At 40.8% G+C, this 25358-nt stretch overlaps 1 protein-coding gene across 5 annotated transcripts in view; it reads right to left on the bottom strand.

Annotated features, from left to right (window-relative positions):
* The window catches only part of PCDH15 (protocadherin related 15), a 990968-nt gene that overhangs the window by 508228 nt on the left and 457382 nt on the right, over nt 1–25358 (bottom strand). The window lies entirely within an intron of this gene.

Genomic DNA, 25358 nt, shown 5'->3' with positions numbered 1-25358 from the left:
AAAAAATAAACAGAACAATTAAGTAACCATTAATGGGAACAGCTTTCATTAAGACACTATCTAGAGGGTAATGCATGATTTCATTTAAAAAAAACAACAACCTTGGAACAGGGATGAATGCAATATAAAAATTATTTAGAGAAACTTCTTAGCAGAAGTGCTTGCAGTAGTAATTCCACTGATAATCAGCAACATATGGGGAAAGTTTCTGTTCGATGTACAACAACTTCTCTTGTGGATAATTTTGTGGACTAGGCTGCAATTTAATCCAGCTTAAAATCCAACATGTACAACTAAAAAATAAATGCATGTAATTGTATTACTCTTCTGTACCAGTATTGATTAAGGAATAATTGGTGAGGAAGGTTTGAGTCAATAAGACCTAGGTTCTACAGAAGATCCATAGTCCAACAAAGAGTTTCATTTCAAGAGTATTCTACCCCAGACATGTGATTACACTTTATTACTCCTAATGGAAAGATTACAGAAAACGCAACGCTAACCATAAAGCCTGTGATACAACAACTACCCAACAGTCACATTTCCAGCATAAAAGCCAGACACCGAGGATTTGAAATTGGAGCACAAAAGTTCTTGAACATCACGGCCAATTCTTAATGTCATCATCATCATCATCCACACCAGAATCATAGAATATTTGGGTTGGAAAAAAACCTTCAAGATCATTAAGTCCAACCTCAACCTAACCATATACTACCCAACTCAAACAGCCCTCTGCTAAATCACGTCCCAGAGCACCACATCCAAATGGCTTTAAACACATCCAGGGATAAATCTTAGCTGGGTTTACTATCATCACAGCTGCTAAATCTAGCATACACATATCACGTAATACCAAAACAGTAAGGAAAAGGAAATAAAACTACAAAAGAAATAATGTTATTATCCCACTTACTTTGCAGATGTACTAAGTACAAAAATCAATTTACATGTTTTCTATGTGCATTTGGTAATGACTATCAAAGCAGTGAAGGTGATTCTTAGTGCATATGTGATGTTACAATATATGTACAAATAACGTACAGTATGTGTACCAAAAAAAGCCAAAATGCCAAATTCTGAGAAATACTGTCAAAAAATGGCCAACTCTGCAACCTTAATTTGGCCTCTTTGGGTACGTTTTCTGTGATACAATGTGAGGCTGCATAGCACTTTTTCTATGGGATCTCTTCCCTAGCAGTTTTACTGGCTGTAGAAGGCCAGGCTACTAACAGGCCTAATCTATTTTCTCTTTTAGAGTGCAATTATAGATTTAGAACACTGAGTAACTGCCATTGAGAATTACATGCTGAGATTCACTGTGATGCTCATTGACAGCACAGCATCAACAGCTTGGAGAAATCTTAACAGACCTTCCCAAGACACAAGGAGCAGCATTCTTCCCTGGACAGACCAGAAGCAGAGCACATAGGAACAGTAAGGTGCAGAAAGAGCACTAAGGTTTTGTTTTCAACACTCAACTACATGTGTCCCAGTTTTCAAAGTAGTAACTGTAGCATGCTAAATTGAACCACATCTGTGTTTGTACAACTCAAGAAATATGGAATGCAAGAAACAAGAATAACTGCTTGCAGTATGGTTTAGGCAAGCCACCCACCTTCAGTGAAATAGAATCTGCAGTGCAGGAGGTAGGAGAAAATCTATTTTTTGTGTGAGGCACTTGGGAGCTTTGAAGGACACGTAAGATCAGCTGTATCAAGCAAGTGGTTGTCTTTTATGTGTTTATTTATTTAAATCCATCACTTACTGCAGAGAGATTCCCAGTATTTCCTAACAGCAAGAGTGCTGATGTCCATCACAGCACTGGAGCCAAATCTGCAAGCAGCAGCAGCACCCCACATCAAGACCCAGGGCTGGCTGCTGCACTGAGCTCCCAAGCAAGCACTCGTTCCCTGCACTGCTGACAGCAGTGGGCTTGTTGCCACAGAGTGAAGAACGTGGTCTTGCAGAAGCATCGGAAGCGTTAGATGTGTTTTTCATGAAGTACACCTGAATGATTTCCATGCCAGAGGAAAAGCTGAAAACTTTGTGACACTGGGAGTTCATGAAAGCACGTTTTGTTTTGACACATTTCAAGCATGTGCTAAAAAATAGAAAAATTATTACAGTGTGCTGAAAACTACCTTTGGCTGTTACTTGGTGACTCTGAGTTGCACAGATGACTAGCTAGCCTAGAAATGTCTCGTTAGCTCTACGGAGCACTTTTTTTCAGCTAATGACAGGCAGTGCAGAAACACACAAATAACGTAAGAATGAAGAAAGTTAGGTGTGAGTCAAGTCAGCAGAGGATCAATCTAACATGCTTGGCAGTAACTTCAAGCATTGAGTCAGAAAGCGCTACTCGTATCACAACTGAGCGCTCTCACTAAGAATTCCTTAAATCCATTATTTACCAGTTGAGAGCGAGGGATGAGTCTGGAGAAGAAAAGAGGAAAACACTTTGCAACGACCACCGTGCCTAATGCCTAAGATCAGCAGCAACTTCTGGTTAAGCATAAGAGTTCACATACATTTGCACTCACCGAAGAACTAAAGAAAAAACAAAAAACAACCCAACAACTCAGACCCAAATTTGTGTAATCAAAATCATAGACATTTACTCAGGTTGGAAAAGACCTTCAAGATCATCACCAACCTCAACCTAACCGTACTACCCTAACTGTAACAACACATGACATAGCTGAATTTATCAGCTAATTTCTCAACTTCACCAACTGCTTACAGATGTGAGTCTCTTTGTAAAGCTTTTTTCATCACAAGCTTTTCTACTTTCCTTTGCAAAGTCAGTTCTCCTCGTACCAGGTTGAGCTAGAGGACTGCAACACATGAGGTTTCATCTAGAATGCGATGCCTTATCCTGCCGACCTACTGGAAAATTAATCTTGTCTGAGTGCACAGCAGGAAAGGTACACAGAGTTAGGTAGAGAACAACATTGTTTAACGAGACCAGACAGGGTGGTCATCTTACATCTGGCAAAATGAAGGCCAAGCAAAGATCCAGCTATACTCTACACAGCAGGTGCATGAAGGGCAAACTTAAGCTAAGCCAAGTGAAATTTGTTGGCACTAGAATAAACACATCTAAGAGAGCTGGAGCCAGTTTGAAGCAGTACCTTCAGAACAGCCTCACCGTAGGAGGCAGAGAAACAAAATGACCTACTCAACATATGAGCGCATTGATTAATGTGCTGAAGGATTGTCCGGCGTGGCGAGCTGCCAGGGCAGCTTCCCAACGGCCTCCACACTCCCAGAGCCATCTGCTGTAGCCAAGCCTAGCAAGGCTGTGAAAGGCCATCAATACACTGACATGGCACACCAAGGCAATGCACAGCAGTACCAGCACGTGCAGTGTGCTATGGCAAATGCTTTCAGCCTGCACTGACAGAACAAGCATGGCACTCCAACAGCTGAGCAATGCAAAAGTTCCGGCATAGGAAGCTCTCACGCAGTCACTGCATTCACACTTTCCACCTCTGTATCTTTACTATTTATTTAAATAAGTCCTGCAAAACAGCCTGCTCAAGTTCTCCTCTTAGTAAATCTGTATCAATAAAAACTCAGAAATTTGGAGATGTGCTCTATCCTTTCATCTAATATAGACCTGCACTCTTAAAGAGATCATTTGCCTCTATGTTCTTTCTTTTAGCAATAGTATCGTCTTATTCCTGCCATTTAAGTTGTACACTGATGGTGAAACAATCCAACTCCGTATTCTCAGAATAGAGTTATCAAGTTAAGACAAAAGAAGATAAATCTATCTGTTCCAAACAGTACCTTCACTCAAGGAGAAACCTGAAGAAATCTATCAATTGTGCTTACCAAAGACTGGTAAATGCAGAACATTTCATTACAGAGGAAATCCAAAGAGCCAGCCCCCAATAGCTTTCTCCACTGCACAGCAGTTGAGGTAACAAGACAATAAAAAGCAAAGGTTTATTGCCATAAATCTGAACAAAGCTGTGCTGGAGCAGCGTCAGACCCTGTGAATTCAGTCTGACACTCAGCCCTAAGGTTTGCCTCCCAGTGGCAGTGTGCTCCAGGAAGAGATAAGAAGAAAAAAAGAGAGCATATTCTCTTGACAGAATATGCAGATATTTACTGGCTCTAAGAGAACATAAGAGTACATCAAAAGCAAGAGATCACTAAGCGCTAGAGGCTTATTTTAAGAAGTGCAGTCTGAGATCCCTTCAGTGACAGTATGACTCCACCAGTGTCAGTGCAATGGCATTCATTTGCATTACGACCTCAGAGTGACTCAAGACTCAAATCTCTACGTGATCCATTCAACTAAAACGAAATGTAGAGTCTTGTCTAATTAGAACAACTGAGGACTAAATCAGGAGAGATGTTAGAGGCCCTACTTTGGAGTGAAGCAGGAATACACACAAAAAGAAGTGAAAAGCATTGCAGTATGGAGCAACGACTACGAGTGTCACTTTAACACTCCAGGTGTCACTTGAACTGCAGAATATTTCAGAACTTCCCTTCTGCAGCAAATTTATTCCCCCCAAAAAACCACTGTATCTTTTCATTTTCCATACCACCCATTATTTTTCTACTTGTAGCTTTAGTAACCTATAAATTCCTTCTCTACTCACTGACCATATGGATTCTTCCAAAGGTCATACATCCCACCAAGAAAATGATAAGGGTAAAGGTACCAGGAATGTACCTTCAATGCCCCAATCTTGCTCATTGCAAAAGCCACCCCGTGTCCAGAGCACATTTTGGTGGAGATGAAGCTTAGTCAGGTTCCCAGTGCTAGAAAACAATGCCTTATACTCATAATTTAGATCATGATAGCAATACTGGCATGTTTTGTTTGTATTTTTGATTTATTTTTTATTGTGAAGATGTAGACCAATCCTGCACTTTCTCCATTTTCTAGAGGGTGAGGCAGGTTATGTCCTCCTGCTTTATTAGAAAATTTATTTTAAGTATGGAACTCCTTCAGGATATAGTTCAAGGAAAAAGGAAAATAAGCACTGACTCAGCTCCTGAATTACAGTTACTGCAACCAGTTTTAAGAGGCAGCACAGAGGGAGGTAGCATTTGTTTCCAGCCCTCTCAGGAAGTCATGTAAGCACAGAATTGACTAATTAACGTTAACATTCATTTCCATGCCAAAGCAGCAATAGCTTCCATTCATATCTGCACTGACAGAACTTCAGCGGCAGAAAATACCATTAGTATACAGTAAAACTGCTGTGTACACATCTTCAGTACCTGCTCTGAATATTCAGTAGAGCAGACAGAGGCAACAAAGCTTACTCAAGGTAGCTGCAACTCTAAAATCCATGTGACAATTTACAAGAACAGGAACATTATGTCCCCAGACCATGTTGGAGCAGCAGCATTACATAATGTGGTCAAATCCCAAATATACTGTGTCTAAAGCAGGCTTTTTTTATGAGTTTGTTTACTTGCTTATTGAAAACACAACTTGATCTTTGCTTCAAAACAGCACAATGAACTTTAATTTAGTGGGAAATCCTCTTCTAAGGCCAAATAGTCTATGATCAGAATAGAGGACAAGACTAAAGGTTAAGAAGCACCATCAACTATCAAGTCTAAAAAGGAGCAATTAATTGGTGTTCTCTTTCAGAGTTTTCAGAGTTTGCAACACTGCACTGAAAACGTTTACTAAAAAGAAATGAAAGCTCTGGCAGGAGCTGCTGGCTGCAGGCCAATGTGGCCGGATGCTGTTTGGGAAAAACCTGTTGGCACACCTGACAGCAGTCACTGCCTAGCGGGGCTTCTCTTCTGAGCATTTCTTTGACAGAAATATTTGAGTAACATTTTATTTACTCTCTGTTAATAAACACTTATTGCTTTCAGAGCTATTATAACACTCTAGGTGGCAAAAAATTGCAACAACCACGTCTAGAGTTGCCAGAAAAAGCATGGGGATTTGTGGACCGCTGGCGCAGGATACCTAAGAAGTGACTATCAAAAGCACATGTACAGCAATCCTGTGACCTTCTGGGACAACACACTGACCAATTTGCCTATGGAGCCTATGGAGCCTATGGAGAATGGCTTTTAGCCTGTGGAATTCTTCTTTTACACTACAAAATGCTTTTCTGTAATAACATTGCATGATATTTTTCTACACGTTCTCCAACAGCAGCAAAAGACTTACAATAATTTTAAATACATACATAAATGAAATACATATTACTAGTTTTAAATTATATACATACAAGGTACACATCTTTGCCTTAGAAGATGACTGCAAAAGTCATTTTGAAATAGCCTTGGATGTGAAATGCAATCTTAGTTTGGCAGAGGGGGGGTGGGAGAGGGTTCTTCAACCACCTCTTGTTTTTTAACTTATTAATATTTATTTTTAATTCTCTCATTATTTATATTTTTACATTAATATTTATATTATTACTTCAAGATCAGCAATAATACCCATGCAAACTGACTCTAGAAAATTCTACGCGTTTGCATCTCACTCATTAACAACTCCATCCTTACAGCCTCCTGCACAGTTCTGCAGCATGAAGTGCAAGGTAGAAATTACATCATAGCTGTAAAACATGAATTCTGTGTCCCTGAATGCAGCAGTGGACTCCATGAGACTTCCTACCTTTTAAATATGCTACAAGTAGATCGTCGTTTTCATGTTCTCACAAATGTCCATTTTAGCCAAGAGCGTTATAAAACATACAGTCTCTATTTCCCAATATTGAAAACAGCTAATTAAAAAACCTCAGTAAGCTCTCATTTTTATTCCAGAACAAAGATGCATTTCTACAGGGCAAGCACAATGTCATTCAGAGGTAGAGATAAAAATTCAAATTTACAGCCCTGAGGACATCAACAATTAGTTTTTGTTCTTAATCCCAAAGCAAGAGCAGCAGTTCAGGGCTTAAACTTCTCACAGAGGCTTCGACTTGAACTTCTCATGGCAAACCCTCCCGTCCTCCTTACCCCTCTCTGCAGCCCCTCCTGAGCCCCACAGCTCTGCTCTCTTTGAGGGGCTGGCATTGTGCAACAAGCCTCTATTTCTTAAGCACAGCTGTGTTTTCTTGAGAAAAGGTGCCTTCAGGATATGTTGGGAAACTTCACCAAGGCTAGAGAAGCAAATTGGCTGTGACACCTCCAGCACAAACCACACTTCTGCATCATCGAAGTCAAGAATTACATAAACTGCATGCAAAAGCATATCTCAGCCCTACTAACATTGAGCAAACACAGAAGAAATGCCCACCTCAGCAGTTACCAAAAATGATATACTGAAGTATTTGGATAAGGCTGTGGAGCAGAAAGTCATAAAATGCTACTGATGATTTTTGAGCTGCTGGGGAAACAGCCACCTTTAGGCCCAACCGAGTACAATACATAGTCCTTATGGGAGTCCAGAAAACATACAATGCTTACACATTTATGAGGAACAGTGTCAAAGAAAGCTTCTCCTCCCTTAGCACCGAAGTACCCATTTCCTATGCAACTTCCATGTCTTTACATCCTGAGGACGTTCAGGATGCCAGCAACATCTGGGTCACCTGCCATTCACTGGGTGAAAGAAGCTTCTATATAATTAACACATTCCAACTTCCCTGTTTCTAACGCTCACATGGGATTAATTATGTATCATATTTAGAATATTGAAATTTAAATTCTGCACAGCTCTTGATTCTCACACTTGAGAGCACTAATGAATCATACTTTTATCCTGTCTGGCTTCTAAGCAGATGCAAAAACCAAAGTTACGCTAGAGTTAAAACAACCCACAATACTAAGCCACAAACAGCAATAAGTTGGAAAGAGATTGAAGTTACCTCAACATACTTAGCTCTACACTACACCGGCAGCTCCAGCAACTCTGTTTTCAAGTTCACTTGTATGAAACTTCACTCATTCACTACACTGAATGTTAAAAAAAAAGAAACCAACACACACACTTATTTTCACATCACATGCTCATGACTTTAAGGCCAATACATTCACAGCTTTAAGGTAAAGAGGCCACAGCCAATTCGAAGTCAATATTGGCGTGTCTTCTTTTTCCCACTCAGATTTTTTCCTGAAAGGTGGAAATTGATTAAGATAGGTTCTCTGTGCAATCTCTGCTATATTCCCATATATTGGAGAAGACATGAACCAGAGAAATAAATACTGAGTTATCTAAACTACACCCAGAATAGATGCCACAACTGAAAATCTCACATTCATGAAGATAAAGACATTTACATTTTAATTCACAATTAAATACCTTAAAATTTTGCCTCATGGTATACTGCAAACGTTTGCTTTCAATATATTCACTTCTGCTACTTAACAGCTTACCTTACACAAAAGGTACTCCTGTTTTGTAACATCATCAATTCCTGACTCCTGGCCTTGAAGAACAAGTCTACAAGGTTTGCCTTCTCTCCAACTGTTCTCATTACTGAGACCTATTTCTCTTAAAAACCCACGTTCATCTTAGCTCCATTACAAAGAACCACAAAGAATGTGTGAGTGTAATGCTCACACATTCCAACACTTAAAAAGTCGTAGGTTTCATTTCATTACACTATTTCCTTGACCATGACTGTCCAGGTTCATTTATAAAAGAACTAACTCAAGTATGTGTCATTACTTCATTACAAATGGTTGATCCTGGTGATATACAGGAAGGAGAAAGTTAGTCAGAAATTAATTTTGAGAGAAAAGACACAGGATGCCAGCTTCTACTTCCACACTCTTTCTAGACAAGCCCCTTTACTGTTACAGTAGTTCCAGGATACCTCTTTCCAGTCACAATCTCTTCACAAGGGACCTTCCAGCAGAATTAAACTTACAAGAACATTAAGTTAGTTACGTACTTCTCCATCTCGGAAGCAGTGATTCCTGCAGGGTCCTTAGGTTTGACACACAACTCTCTCGTCAAGCACACTTCATCTCCTCATATTAAAATAAATCAGTAAAAAGTAGGGTCCTTATGATACAGAAATAGTCTTTACCTGCTACTTAACCTGAAAATTATCTTTCCAAGGACATCTGAAGGCAACTGTACATTTGTGCAAAGCTAAGGAAAATACAGGATGCTGAGAATAAAAGGATCAACTTGGTATACAAAAGCTTTTCTTAAGGAATGACTTTAAAAGTGCCCTACTGCAGCCTGAGCACACTCCTCCCTCCCTGTACCACATAAGTGAAGTACAGAGAGGAAAAGACCAGCGAAGAAAAGCCTTGTGCAGTAGACCTAATGCAAGCTAATGAATAATTATTCTCTTCTTATTTCTATTGGTCCCTACAGTCATCTTTCAATTTACATGACCAAAAAGAGCAGTACGTAAGGACTATTTGGAACATGATAAAAAATGGTTATTCTCAGAACTCTAATTTATTAATTTCATGGACAGTTAATCTGAGTTAGAAACTTCTTTCAAAATGAAAGAGCTTCTGTTTACAGTTGAGTGAAAAGCCAGCATAAACATAAAAGAAAATAGAAAAATAAATTGAAAGATCTCCACTTAAACCTTGTCAACATTTGCACAGGCCTGCCTATCAGCACACACTATTTTATATTCATAAATCTTTGCCAAGTGACAAAAAACTTACCAGAACTAGAATTCATAAAGGATTTTTTTTTTTTTTTTTTTTTATCTCTTAAGCAAAATTTAACCCACAAATCAGGTATCAAGCTGCTGACCCAACAGTACTCACATATCAGGACCAAGGAATCAATTTTATCTTTAGGTAGTTCTTACATTACAATCATCTTTCCACTGCAAAAGCTTTGAAGCATGGAACCCTATGAAGGGGTTCTGGAACAAAATAGAAAGCTCAGCGAATAGAAAAAGAATATTTGTTTCACTGCTGATGATGCCTAAGCACAACACCCTCCCCTAGACATTCAAGTTATTTGGGGATTTTTTTTAAAACAGATATTTAAAACCTCCTATCCATTGCTATCTCACGGCTGCTTCAAAATTAACTGTGGCATTACATCCTATCGCCCATCTGTAAAGGCTGCTCGTGTGTAAGGTAGTTATGTCTTCAAGGAAGGAACACTCAGCATCACTGACATATTGGAGTTTTCTGCATTTCTTATTCAGCAGTTACGCCAGCTTGGTGCTGGCAATCACATTTAGAAAACAGTATTAAATCCAGTACAAGTATTCAGAAGTACGAGCAGACACACAACATCCACATGCTTTCTGAGCAGTATGCCAATATTACAACTGGCCAGAAAAAGCTCTGCATTGAACACATCTTTTTCTTTGTGTCTTAAGACCATGTAGCCCGAGACAGTTGAATGTGATCAGTCTCTTCAAAAGCTCGGCCTGAAAATCTCCAAAAATGGAGTTTCCTCAGCCTCTGTAGGAAAAATACATATTTTTACAGCTACTAGGCATTTCTCAAATTCTAACTTGTGTCTTTTCTCAAGTGAGAAGAGCCTGGCCAATCTTCCCTACATCCCACCACTCATTCTTTGAAGACTATTTGTACAATGATGCATATCAAAGGGGCTCATTTTCCCAACCTGCTTAAGTAAGTGTACTTTATTTCACTGATTACCATGGAAAAAGAATCTGCTGGAATACAGCACTGAAATTTTCTGAGCACCATTCATTCATTCCAATTTCAACATGATTTGCGTTCTGTTTGTCCCCTTTGAGGAGCAGTGCTTCTGTATGACTGCGAAGAACAAGGAACCACTTAACTAAAATGACTAACACGACAACGAAAGAGGAAAAAAACAACACCAAATGCTAATGGAATTACCAAAAAAAATCAATCCAAGTTAAAAAAAATTCATTTACCGAAATGGCACAAAGTTTGCATAGCACAACTCAATTCATCCGTGTGCTACAGAACCTCAGTATGGTATCAGAATTCTTTTAAAGCTCAAGACACGCAGCCTCTGAATCTTACAATGAGGCTTCATTTCCTTTCATATATTGATTGGTTTATAATATAAAAAAAACACAGATAAAAAAGTCTAGCAAACAAATGCCATAGTATCTACTGGCTTTTAATCTTTTTACTGATCTACCCATACACCAGCTAGACACCTGTCATGACCACTAGGTAAGTAACAGCTGCTCTTTATCTAATGGGAAAAAGCAAGAGAAGTTTTACAGATTATCCAGAAGGTTAATGGGTCTAAAGTGATTAACTGTGAAATGAACTGAGACGGTCACGGAAATAACTTTCAGTTTTTGCTGTTCAATTCCCAATCCTTCTGCCTGCTTGTGGTAAATAAGGCCACATGGTAGAGAAAGAAGTATGGACTTCTAGATTAAACGCCCATAGGTATTAGTGAGGGTATAAAATTGATTGTGAATACAAGTTTAAAACTCAGTATCCTCATGTATTCTGTCTAAAGTAATGAGCGACCTCCTAAAAAAAATGCTTTTCAGATCAAATACACAAAAGCAATTTTCAGGACCAGTAGCGAAAGGCAATTTGAAGGTAGAGACTCCTTGTGGAGAATGAACTACCCTTTTATTTTTAACAAGGCAATTCTGCTTCAGTATGGCTTTTCTTTGCCATCGCCACTGTTGGGAACAGACAGTGGCTCTGACAGGCCCCTGACCATTTCAGACTTCACAGACCAACTTCCAAAAGCACAGAGCAGCAATACCTGCCTTACCATTTTTCCCCGTTAACACAGGAGAAATTCTGTTTTCAACATCTTTACCTTCCACAGAGTTGAGAATGACTCATAAAACCTCAGCGAAGTAACATGAAGTCAAGGTAGCAAGGCCATGCGTTTAACCTCCTGGATTGTCCAATGCCAGTAATAACTGACATTTCAGCCACCTCCATGGCATTCAGCAACAGCTGAATTTTGATCATGGAGAATTTGTCCTCTCCCTCTCTCTATATTTAAATCATTGTACTCATTTGTCTGCAGTGCTGAAATTGAACATTTTATTTTGAAAAATGGAATATTTACAAATACATACTTAGAAGATGCCAACAACACTAAGTATCTTACAAGGTGAAAAGAACAACAGCAACCCAAAAAATCCATGCCTCGGAAGAGCAGCAGCTTATAAGAAGAGCTGTTACTTTTTATTGAAAATCCTAAAATACTTATTATTTCTCAAAATGTGATCTGACAGCCCAAAAGAAGTCAAGTTCCTTTCTCCTAATTAACTCAAGACCTTCAGAAAGTGTGAGCTTCTTTACATTGGTTCACTGAAACCAGTTTGGTGCTGCAGAAGGCAAGAACTATTCTGTCGTTGTGCTGAGACAGGGAGCAAAGAAGGCAGAGCAGCAGCTCATCCCACCCAAATGGCTACCACCACCATGGAGTGGACAACATGAACATCAAAAGCAGACCCAAAGTTCAACACACAAAACTTCTGGTATTCTCTCCCTCACTGTGCTGCAGAAAGCATTGGTAATTCCTCTATAAATAAATACACAAACATCTATAGCCAAATGTTTATAGCTGGGCTGTATCTTTGCAGTTATTCAGCAAGCTACCTGGATCCTGACAAAGTACATATCCCAAAAGGAGCACTCTAATTTGAAGGCATTAGAGCACCAAATCACTGAGAGATGGATCTATTAGAAAACCCTGTCTGATTTTATGATCTGAGAAACCAGTTTAGCAAAAAACCCTCAGTCCCTGAGAAGCGGAGAATTAAGAGGTAGCACTTGCAGTTACTCCAAAAATGACCATTGCTGCAAGCTTATTTCCAGTTTAGTTCAGTACAAACAGCAGGAAATGTGTGGCTCTGTTAGCACAAATTAGCAGCGCTCAGCTCCTCAGGCATGCCACCCCTTCCTCCACATAACCACTGGTTGGAACCCAGAGATTAAGTATCAGAGATGTATTTGATTAATTGACGCACAGTATGGCAGTTAGCATTTCAAATACGCCCTGTGGTCTCCCTTGCCATTTAAGCTGTAGTGAAAGCAGGATGGGTTTTATACTCATGGGGGTATTCACAAAACAGTGTGCAATCTTAACTGCAAAACTAAAGCAAAAATAACCAGAAGGGCAAATTGAGTCTATTAAAACACATGGAAAAGGATCAAAAACGAAAGCAGCGCAGGAAAACGAGAAAGCGTTTTCCAGCCCTACATAACTGAGACACTGCTGTATGAGTTTGGTTTAGCCATTCTTATTCAGAAAGGTGTCATGTCAGCCTGTTCCTCCTTAAGCATCATGTGAAGCATAACAACGCTGAGAGGTACTGAAAGAACACTCGTCTGGTTTGGCAGACAAATTACGGTAAATTCAATTCCACTTCTTCCATTAGCACAGCACAAAGACAGAGAGATTTCGTCTACAATCCACCGAGACAGGAAACAGACAGCTAAATTGGGATTGCGAGGCTCTGAATGGCATATATGCTGCAGTAACTCCTGAAATTTATTTCCTAAGCAAAGCAATTAGTGAGGTAAAAGATAAACACAGTCATTTGGGTCCAAGTGACTACTCTGCAGTTATTTTCAATCATGCACTAATGTTGTATCCCGTTTCTGATTCCACGGGGATGTGATATCACTAGGAAATATATCACAACTGTAAGCATACATCTCCACGTGCACGGGGTACAGAAGATTTGCTGTACGTTGTTTAAACCAGCCCTGTTAAAACACTGCTCCTTCTCTGAGATCCAGTCCTGACAGGGTATTTTTATCAGTAATTACACTGCCAATGCATCCCACATCAGTTATTTTTGCATCACTAACATTTTTATGACACGAAGTTGGATACCTGCTACACATTATCGTGATGTTAAATGAACTTCTGCTAAAGATAACAGTCCCCCAACTCAAGCCCATATTCTCCTTTTGCCAAGACGAGGCAATACGTTCTAGGTCACAAAGCAAGGAGCATCAGCACCTGGGCTGCTGACAGGGAGCAGCGAGCTTACCGCAGCAGCCCTAAGCTTCCCCCAGCACCTCATGCTTTGTCTCTACCAGCTGCATCTTCAGAGGCAGGTGCAGGGACACACATTCAGACGGGCACTGCACTCAGCTCCACCGAGCACTCTGACTCGAGCAAAATGCCAGTGAACAAATTGAAAATATGATTTACCGTGTCATTTCCCATTTCCACACTGACAGCGTAACTCGTGCTCTTAGAGAACACCTGAAAGATCACCAACATTTTGCCTCCCATTGCAACATTTCTTTATCTGCCTGAAGTAAAAAAGTCATAAAAAGAAAAAAAAAATGAAATGAAATTTTCCTTCTGATTAGAAGGAGCTCTTCCTAAGCTTGATGCCTCTGTGTGCCACACGCTGATTTCAGCCTGCTTTGCAAAGCTCTCCAAAAGGCCTGGGGGTGGGAAAAAAAGATTATAAAAAATTATGAAACCAAAAATCTTTCTTGTGTTAAGTTAGTCATCTGCGGGGTACAATGACACAGCCTAGGGGCTCCCCATACATATGGCATAATAAATATGAACTGCAGAGCTCTAGTTGATATATGTTATACCAAAATGGTTCTTTTTTATCCTGCTGTCACCTTACAAAGTCTTGCAACAGGAAGATTTGAACTATTAAGACCTGTATTCTTTCTTTAAAAAGTTCAGGACTGAATGCCTTAGAAATAATAATAAAATTACCTTAATTCCACAATATTAGGAATGAGTCTAGCAATTAGACTGATCCATTCAGATTCTAGAGCCTCATCCTTGTGCAACGAGATCAAGGTCCTTCTGAGAGCTTGGTGCAAACGCCTTGGTACCACCGAGACACTCGGGTTTTATGCTACTTTCCATTTCTAATTTCAAGAAAGGTACCAATAAATCAACTCATGTACTCTTAAGCAAGGAGATGGTCTTCCTATGAAGTAAAAGAACATGAAAGCAGATGTTGTTCAGATACTTCATATTTGTAATAGACACGTCGTTCAGATACTTCATATCATATATTATAACCCTCTGGCTGCTGCTTTTTTTTACAACTCATCTTTACAATTACAGTAGATCCATAAGACTGACAGGTCACATTAATCTGTCTTATAGAAGTAAGACTTCATAGCATAGCAGATAGCTGCTAACAACTAAAAGACTAATTGGAAATTAGTCAATATTTGGACAGCTTACTTATAAATACCAAGATGACGTTTCACAAAACATTGTTTAATCAACTGCAGTTATGACAATGACTGAGCCACACAGAAATTTCACAGCACATAATCAATTCTGGTAGCAACTTCCTGATGAAATATGCTGCTGGACAAATGCATCTCTTCAAAACTTTTCCAGGCAATGCTTTAGGGCAGAAGCAGTATTTTCAGCACGCCACAGTGTGATATTCTAGGAAACCGATAAGGACTCGTGAAACACACAGGTCAACAATCACGTACTTGCAGCCTTTTTAAATACCATAAAAAAAACCATGCATTTCAAACAGTTCTGAATGAAAATCAGTGACATTTCATACAACAGGTCCCAGCGTAAATACAGGCACACAGAGGCTAAAGTTTCAATGACCTATCTCACTTAATCATTTTGTTTACCAAAACAAATCTGCTCACTTGCAGCTGTTATTAAAAACAAGAGGCAGTACAAAGGCTAGAATGATGCACAGATAAGACTTCTGAAGACATTAAGTGAGGGAATTGAACTCAGCAACCCATTTGTTTATGACAGGATGTTCTACAGTAATGGAGAGAGCAAAATAAGACTATTTAGATCAATTAATCTAGACTTCTTGAAGAGGCAGCTAAATAAAGAGCTATGTGATCTGATAAGGCCTGCTAGACACATTAGTTTCAATATAAAAAAACTTAGCTTTCATTCTTCATTTTGGTTTCTCTGAGTTGTACTTATTCAACACAGAAGTCTTATTTCTAGCTTTAAGAACTACTTGCTTCAATGTGCACTATCCCAAGGAAGCCTAAGGTGACCCCGAATGCACTGCTATTCTAACTTTCAATTAACTGCAGGGAGCAGATGTAAGCTCCACTATCACTGGTGGCCTTTTATAATGGTATGACAGCATTGGTGAACACAGGAAGGGCAAATGATGTCATCTACCTGGACTTCTGCAAGACCCTTGACTTGGTCCCACACTGCGTTCTTATCTCTAAATTGGAGACAGAGGGATTTAAATTCTAGACTGCTTGATGGATTAAAGAATATGCTGGACAGCTGCATCCAGAGGGTCATGGTCAGTGGCTCACAGTAGAGCTGAACACAGTGCTCCACAGTTAACAGTTTGAGTGTAAACGAGGTGTAAGCTGAAAAAAATAAGATTCACATACTTCTATGTTACGCGAACCACCAGGACATTAAGATAAAACATACCCTTCACATTTAATGGACGTTCTAGCAGCATTCCATCACTACAGACTGTAATAGAAGCAGATGGCAGAAGTGGATGAAACCGCAGCCAATCCTTTCGTAAGACAATCCACCATACTGGAAGGGCAACTGCGTAGAAACGATACAAGAAAAGTAGCTCATGCAGGATCCTTCAGTTACACAAATCCAATCCTTGGTGGTTGGAATGGATCCAAACCATTCAGGCTGAAGAACTATTGAGTATACAATCACTACCCTTCTACTCATTACTTCCATATACTTCTTTCTATGACACTTCAAAATCTCCTCCATCTCTTTCATTTCTTGTCCAGCAGTTCCTCCGTGTTTTCTGCAGCTGCTCTGGGCGATGCACAAAGCCAAGCAGAAAGGAAGAGACCTGAGCTGCACTTAGCTAATTGAAGTACTACTCACAGTCATCAGAGGTTGCTACCTAAGAGTCAACTTTTCTTTTGAAGGGAAGAGGTACAAGTTAGTGTTTCATTTATGTCCTACCGAGTTGCTTTTAAATAACCCAGACCATTCTGCATATCAAGTGGCAAACAGGTAGATTTGAAAAACAGTATTAGAAGCAATCATGCACACAAAGATTTAATACAGCCATTAATCCTCCAGCTACTCCAAAGGGAGTTATCTTCAATGATATGCCTATCATTAAAGATGCTCACAGAGGGCTATTACCTCCTCTCTTATACTCAGTAATCCCTGTCCTGAAATACTCTTCTAACCTTCCAGAAACTGAGCAATTCTGAAGGCTGACACTGAAACAAACATAACACACCATGTAGCTCCATATATAGAGCCTCAATGCAAATAAAGATTTCATTTAGACACACACACAAATTGTTTCATGTTAGTTCGGAAAAGATCTTTTGGTTTCTTTTGGAATTGAATGTCACTTCATCTGAGCTGTGGGAATAACCTTTTGCTAGACATAGACACTGTTTTTAATGTTGCAGGGAAGGAAAGTTTCCTACCAGCAGGAGGACGGGGCTGGCAGGAGCCCTGTGAAATATTCCCCATGAGAACAGGTGAGGAGAGTAGCATAGCAGCCAAGGCTATGCAGCTCTTGTGCTTGGAAGGTCTTGAGATGTGAAACAAAGCCCTGAGCAGGTTGCTCTGGGCAGGAGGGGGGAAACAGAGCCCTTCTCAGATCCCTTTCCAGCTGAATTAGTCTCACTGTCCCCACCTTTTCCCTGCTACAGCACTCGTCTTGGAAGCCAGGGGGATGATGAATGCTGCGCTAAGAAGGTCTTCCTTCTAATTGTTTTCTGCAGAGTCCTTCCAACTTTCAGTCAAAACGATGAAAACTGAAGAATGCGGCTGGACAGGAAGAGGAGTTGGGAAGTGCCCAAGTGACGATTAAAGAACTGCATAAAATATTTGCGACAAAAGATCTCAGAAGATGTATTAGCCATTTCCACAAAGAAGGTGACCAATTCTGCTCCGCAGTAAAGACATGGTGTTGTAAGTGGCAGGGAAATTGTATTTTATTTACCAGCACGAGCACACCACAGAACATAGCGAAGATCTAAAATGAACGTACATCTGAACAAGAAGTATCTAGCGCCTCTAGATGAGTCTCTGAAACAGTGAAAAGTGAGACCTGCATGCTTGTTAAACAGCATTACAGTGCAATTAAAAGTACACAGATAAACGTGTAGGTAAGAATTTGATCAGTTTGAAACACCTCAAATTCTCTCACTAAGCACAAAAAAAAAACACACATTAGCCACCCTGATCCTAAATGAACTCTGGTATTCTTACTTAAGACAAGACTGTGCTAACGACCGGAGATCTGAATACAAGATGAATTTTAAGATTAGAATTGCCTTTTCTCACCAAGCCTACTCAGGAACAATAACATCACCATAGCATGAAGCTGCCAAGCTGCATCTTCAGTCTATTGAACTGTTAGGAGTTAAAATTGTAATCGTAACAATCCACCTGAAATGGTAAAAATGAATAAATTAATGACACAACAGAGTTACACAGACATGGAAATTATCCTTCGTGAGTTCCAATTGAAAAACAAAAAAGCAAAGAAAGCTATGAGTCAACTTTCTGGCTGCATTCTCAGCCTCCACAGCAAGAGATAAAGATGAGAACACAGTTGGGTGTTATTTATCAAACCTCCTCTATTCACATACCAACATTTATAATATAGCAAACCTCTACTGTTTTTGTTTTTTAAATATATCTCATGTAAGATTTTATATTTTTCAAAAACAGTACTGTAACACAACATTTCCCTTGGCACCTTTAAATAACATGGTTAATCCTCTTTACAATATAAAAATTGCATTTATGTCACTCAAAAATAACAATATTGTACTGCAGCCTTAGCTAGCACTGTAGGATAATAAAATCTGTATATGTTCTTTTTAGAGTCTGAGTCAAACTTGGAACAGCATACTGACTGAACCACGCATTTTAAAAAGCCAAATGCAGCACAGCAATAAATCCTTAAAGCACAACGATCAGGTAGGACAGTTTGCAGTTAAGCCCCATCACACGTATAATGGCTCTCTTAAGGTTTATTGCTTAGTCAGCAAAGCACATTAAAGAGAGCTACTAAATCTTGCAGATCAGTTGGTGATGTTTTTATGCACACCTGTTAAGTCCAGAAAAAAAAGGAAAAAAACTATCAATGTATGCAATTTAGGAATTTAGGACATTGATCTCATCAGCACAGTACAAGGCTCAAGTGAGGTATGCTAAAATGCAGCCGGGCATCTGTGAGGTGATACACCACCAGTGGTTGGTTAAGTGTCACAAGTGAAACAGAACCATGTTTTCTTATAAGAGCACATTCTTTTCAGTCATATGGACTTGCATTGCAAATATGTGGTCAGTAACTAAAAAGAAAGGATCGCCTATTGGATAATTCATTAGAAACATCAAAGTATGATGAGTAAACGACTACTTATGAGCAGCCTTAACCAAGTTAACAATGCTAGGGCACCTGCTGCTCAGCACAGCTGTTAAAGCTGAGGAAAAGCCAGTACAGAAACATGCTCTGCTCAGGAAAATTCCACATTCTGTAGTAGATATACACACTACTTATTATCTACACATCTATAACGTATCCATTTAAACTTTAACAGTACTGAATTAACAATATTAATTTAAAAATTAATATGAGAGAATGAAATGTTTATACTGTCAAGAAAACAGGAGAACTAAAAGCCTAAATATCCTCTGTGAACACATACTGTACATGCAGTCTATCCTATAGGAAAGAAACCCTAAGTACTGAGGTAGGCAGAAACTAGCTGAGGAACTGAAAATGGTCACAGCTTACCTCAAGAAAATAATGCATTATCTCATTGCAAAAAACAGAATTTATAACATTTCTAGTGCCCTTTAACCTTTAAACATACCTGTTTTCTGTTACTATTTATTACTAAATCTACAGAGAAACAATATATTTAACTCCAGAATCAAACTCCATTCTTTAGGCTGGAAATGCTGGTGAACAGCTCAACCTCAGCAAAAGAAGGAAAAAACAAATACTTCCATGAAGACTAGAACTTTTTGTCAAACTCACCACTGGAAAGTTACCACAATCTGTACTGGTACACTGGAGACCGAAGATAAACTGTGTCTTTCCCAAATAAATCTATCTATATATCAATATATTGATCTACAAATTTCTACTTTTAAAATATTTGCTTTTGAAGACATTTCCCTAGTTACCTACACAATGTTTTTAGAGAAAACAGAAATGGCAGGGATGCTCTTAACACAACAGGAGCTCTGCTTAGAATGCCTTCATACTTCTAAAAGGAAATATAACTTCACCCAGAAATTCAAGGTAAACACAACAAAGGCCCAAAGCCATCCATGTGCCACAGCTAGCTGACTTAGAGTGAGACCAAGATCCTATGTTAACCATGCTTAGCACAGCTGTCCATAGCTTCAATGACTCACAGAGTAGAGATTTAGGGGACTGCATCACTAACAGACTGATTAAGCCAACCACTCACACGTACTTACTGAATGTTGTAAGGGAAACTAAGGGAGCTCTCGTGACTGCATCTTACCATCAATAAACAGCCAAGTCCACATGTCCCTGATGTCCTGTCTTCAGCTGCTCATTTTGGTTGCTTTGTTACTTTTCTGCGCTTCATCCCCCTTCTGCTAGTAACAAAGCACAGTAGCTCTGGGTCATTGCTGCAGAGACCAGCTTCAGGGCAAGTAAAACTACACTGGACAAGGGACCTAAAGCAAAAAGGCCAACCAAAAAGCTCTTTTTTGGGCTTTTTCAAAGCTAGCAAAAGCACTATACCACTGCCAAGGGGCTGGCAGCTTGTGGGCGGGCTGCTGAGCCAGCAGGGGTGGAGCTGGCACTGCCCACTCTTATCTCTTGAGCTCGACCTTGACCTTTTGCTGTGCAATTAGAAGCATCTTGAGGAAGGTGGAAGCTAGTTTCCCCCCACTTAATGCACTAGATGAGAAAAGGGTGTTACTTTCCACTGTTAACAGGAAAAGAGTCAGTGTGTGAGCACAGCCCACCCTGCCCCTACTGCAGCAGCAGGTGTGGGAGGTGGATCTTGCGGCAGGATACCTGAGTGTTTCTTTTGTTCCTTTTGTCTTTGTTTAGGAGACTAGCTCTCCTACAGACAGTCCCTGTGACCTCCGGTTTGAACATGGTCTCTACCAGGCAGCAGGCTTGCACTAGGAAGACTGTGGCAACCCAGACAGAGGACCTGCCCAGAAATGTGGCCGTGCAGGTATCTGGCTGCAGGGAGTGCCAGAGCCTGCTGCTGCTGAGGGAGGATGGGAAGAATGCCACCTGTGTGAGGTGGGAGCAGGTAAATGAGCTGCTCAGCCTGGTGGTAGAGCTCAGGGAGGAGATGGAGAGATTAAGAACCATCAGAGAGTGCAAGCGGGAGATTGACTGGTGGAGTGACTCTCTGAGAGAAAGATGCAGAGATTCCGCCCCCCAAACCGTACAGGACACTCTCCCTTGCTGTAATCGAGCACGGAGAGCCGATTCGAGAGGAGAGGAGGGACGGCAGCAGGTCCCAGCTTGGAAATGCAGGCGACCCCCACCCCAACCTACCACACTTCCCCAGGTGTCTCTACATAATAGGTTTGATGCCCTGAAACCAGAGGGAGAGGTGAGTGACGATAAGGTGGGAAGACTGCCTCCAAGTGTGACTAAGGTGAGGAGGTCAGCTCCACGCTTAAAGACTGCCTCCTCCAAAAAAGAAAGGAGGGTGATAGTTGTAGGTGACTCCCTCCTGAGTGGAACAGAGGGCCCGATATGTTGGCCTAACCCTACCCACAGGGAGGTGTGCTGCCGCCCTGGGGCCCGGGTCAGGGATATTTCCAGGAAACTTTCTGGTTTGATCCACCCCTCTGATTACTATCTGTTATTGATAGATCAGGCTGGCAGCGATGAGATTGCTGACAGAAGCCTGAGGGCTATAAAAAATGATTTTAGGGGGCTGGGGAGGTTAGTTGACAATGCAGGCATACAAGTAGTATTTGCAGGTATTCCTACAGTGGCAGGGAAAGATAATGCAGTGACCAGGAAAACCCATCGCATAAACACATGGCTGAGAGGCTGGTGCAAGTATCTCGGGTTCTTTGATCAGGGGTCGGTCTACTCGGCACCTGGCCTGAGGTCTGCAGATGGGGATCACCTGTCTCAAAGGGGGAAACGGATCCTTGCCCAGGAGCTGGCAGGACTTGTAGAGAGGACTTTAAACTACACATGAGGGGGGAAGGGGATAAAACCAGGCCTGCTAGAGGTGAGCCTGGGGGAGCAATAAAAGATTAGGGGTGAGGAGAGAGGCCCAGATAAAGCGTGTCTATACCAATGCACGCAGCATGGGCAACAAACAAGAAGAGTTAGAAGCCACTGTGCAGCAGGCAAGCTATGACCTAGTTGCCATTACAGAAACGTGGTGGGACCTCTCCCATGACTGGAGTGCTGCAATGGATGGCTACAAACTCTTCAGGAAGGATAGGCAAGGGAGGAGGGGTGGTGGCGTGGCTCTCTATGTTAAAGAGTGCTTTGAGGTTACTGATCTTATGACTGGGGATAATAAGGTTGAATCCTTACGGGTTAAGATCAGGGGAAGAGCCGACAAGGCAGACATCCTGGTGGGCGTCTGTTATAGACCGCCAAACCAGGATGAAGAGACAGATGAGATGTTCTATGAGCATCTGGCGGAAGCTGCGCGATCGCTGGCCCTTGTCCTCATGGGGGACTTCAACTTCCCCAACGTGTGCTGGGAATACAATTTAGCACAGAAGAAGCAGTCTAGGAGGTTTCTGGAATGTATGGAGGACAACTTCTTGATGCAGATGATAAGAGAACCTACGAGAGGATTGCTGTTGATGCAGTCTACCTGGATTTCAGCAAAGCCTTTGACACTGTCGCCCGCAGTATTCTCCTGCAGAAGCTGGCAGTCCGTGGCTTGGACAGATAAACTCTTGGCTGGGTAAGGAACTGGCTGGAGGGCCGGGTCCAGAGAGTGGTGGTGGATGGAGTTAAATCCAGCTGGTGACCGGTTACGACTGGTGTCCCCCAGGCGTCGGTGCTGGGGCCTGTCCTGTTTATTATCTTTATTGATGACCTGGATGAGGGCATTGAGTGCACCCTCAGTAAGTTTGCAGGTGACACCAAGCTGGATGGAAGTGTTGATCTGCCTGAGGGTAGCGAGGCCCTACAGAGGGATCTGGATAGGTTGGATAGCTGGGCTGAAGCCAATGGGATGGGATTCAACAAGAACAAATGCCGGGTCCTGCACTTTGGCCACAATAACCCCAGGCAACGCTACAGGCTTGGGGCAGAGTGGCTGGAAGACTGTGTAGAGGAAACGGACCTGGGGGTGTTGATTGACGCTAGACTGAACATGAGCCAGCAGTGTGCCCAGGTGGCCAAGAAGGCCAATGGCATTCTGGCTTGTATCAGAAATAGTGTGGCCAGCAGGAACAGGGAAGTAATGAACAGGGAACAGAGAGTATGAAGCAAAGATGTGCAATTGAACTCCTCCATGTGGAAAAACTGGCCCCCATTGACATTCAGCTATGCTTGCTGATCATTTATGGAACAATACGTAAATAAAGAGTAAATAAATGTAAATAAATGGGAGGCACAGCTTTCAAAGCCATCTACATAGTTTACCAATCCATACTGAACAAAACCTCTCAATGACTGGGTGTCAGTTCACCTCAGAAGCTGATGCTCAGAGGGCAGGGTACTGCTGAGCATCTTGCAATGAATACATTTCTATAACCACACATGATATGCCTGGTATTAATTTAAAATGAGCAAACACCAATCACATTCTTAATTTACATTCTAATTCCCACAGTTAAGTAGTGCAATCAGTCACCAGGATTGATGCCACCACTAAATCAGGATTTAAGATTAAGATTATCTGGGTATAGCAACAAAGAGAGCTAAACATACTATACTGTACTTTGCAGCAGAGAAAGGCAGTGTTTTTCTTGCAGAGCAACACATCAAACTCTAATGACTTATTCCACCACATTTCCTACAGAATATATAGAATATACATAGAACTTTCATAAAAAAATTGAACACTTAAAATTTGTGGCACCTTTTAACCAACGCACACTTGGTTGCTATGTGGCTTTCCAATGTAAGATGTATTGATATCACACAAGTCCAAAAATACCAGCAACATTCCAATTATTAAACTAAGCCATCCCAAACATTCAAGAGGATGCACATGATTTTACTTAATTATAGACATTTCTCCTAAATATACACAGATTATCATTTTTATGCATTTTATCATTTTTATCCCCCGTGAGACAGGGGAGAGAATTGAAAAACAAAGGAAGCAGTACTCGTGGGTTGAGATACCACTATTGACTGAGACTAAAAAGAAAAAGGAAAATAGTTATGACTACGTGTATTTATATGAATACGTACAACAGGTGATGCACAAGCAATTGCTCACCACCCCCCAACCAATGCTCAGCTCACCTCTGAGTGGCAAGAGAAGAAGGTGAACTCCCACCCCCTTCCAAACTCCTTCTGCTTCACATCATATGGTATGGAATATCCCTTAGGCCACTTTAAGTCAGCTGTTCTCGTTCCGTTTCCTCCCATTACCCTGGGCCCTTTGCTGTGAATGGCCTTGGCTCTGTACAGCACTGCTTAGCAGCAGCTACAAACATCGGTGTGTTATCAACACAGTTTTTCTGCTAGAACCAAACACAGCATCATACCAGGCAGTCTGAAGAAAACAACTCCATTCCAGTGGAGGCTAAGAAAAGAACGTACTGCTGGAGTTCTATTCAAAACATAATTATTCTATTGAAGAACACATAATATACGTTAATAAAGTTTAGAGAATTTGTTTACCCAGGTGGGATTTCTTAGGAAGTTTCTAGAAAGCAAATCAATAAGTGTTTGCAGATTGAAAATCCGATCACACTCATGACAGTCCCAAGAGGGAGCTGTGAAATTGTCATTTCACTCAAAGGATCTCAGCAGAATTAGTTATCTGTCTCTGGAAATTGCTAAAAGATAGAGGACAGCAGTGGGTGTAGTGAAGGCAGACAGAATCAATAGAACAGCACTCTGTGTTATCTATACTAGCAGGCCTCTACCTTATTTGCGATCTCTATAATAGAGAAGGTTAAAATTTCTTTTATGCTTCAATAAAATATTTGATCAACACTGTATGACTATTTGGGAAGGGTCTAACGAGGTTCAACTGATAGGTATGACACCGTGATGTGTAGAGTTTTTATTTCCAGCTCATTAAATCAAATCTGACTTCTGAGAACCAACAGTCTCTGAAAGCTGGTGGGTCTATCCATTTATTTTTGGTCTCAGCCTCACTACTACTGACGCGTTTATTGATATCAAAAAGTAACTTATCACAAAGAGCTCTACTTCATATTTCTATTGGTAAATGATGCATAGCGGTAAATCATACATAGAAACAAAACTGAATACCATTTCAGTGTCAGACCTTTTCAAGAAGGTTTTAGAGACCCCAGTAGAGAAATTCTGAGATGATTATTGCTACCCTACATCTTGTTGATGAGTAAAGAAGTATCCGGCTACTATTCAAGACAAACCTCTGACACCACACAG

This window comes from Gallus gallus, chromosome 6 (assembly GCF_016699485.2).
Source record: "Gallus gallus isolate bGalGal1 chromosome 6, bGalGal1.mat.broiler.GRCg7b, whole genome shotgun sequence".
Lineage (NCBI taxonomy): Eukaryota > Metazoa > Chordata > Aves > Galliformes > Phasianidae > Gallus > Gallus gallus.
This window is presented reverse-complemented; position numbering and strand designations above follow the sequence as displayed.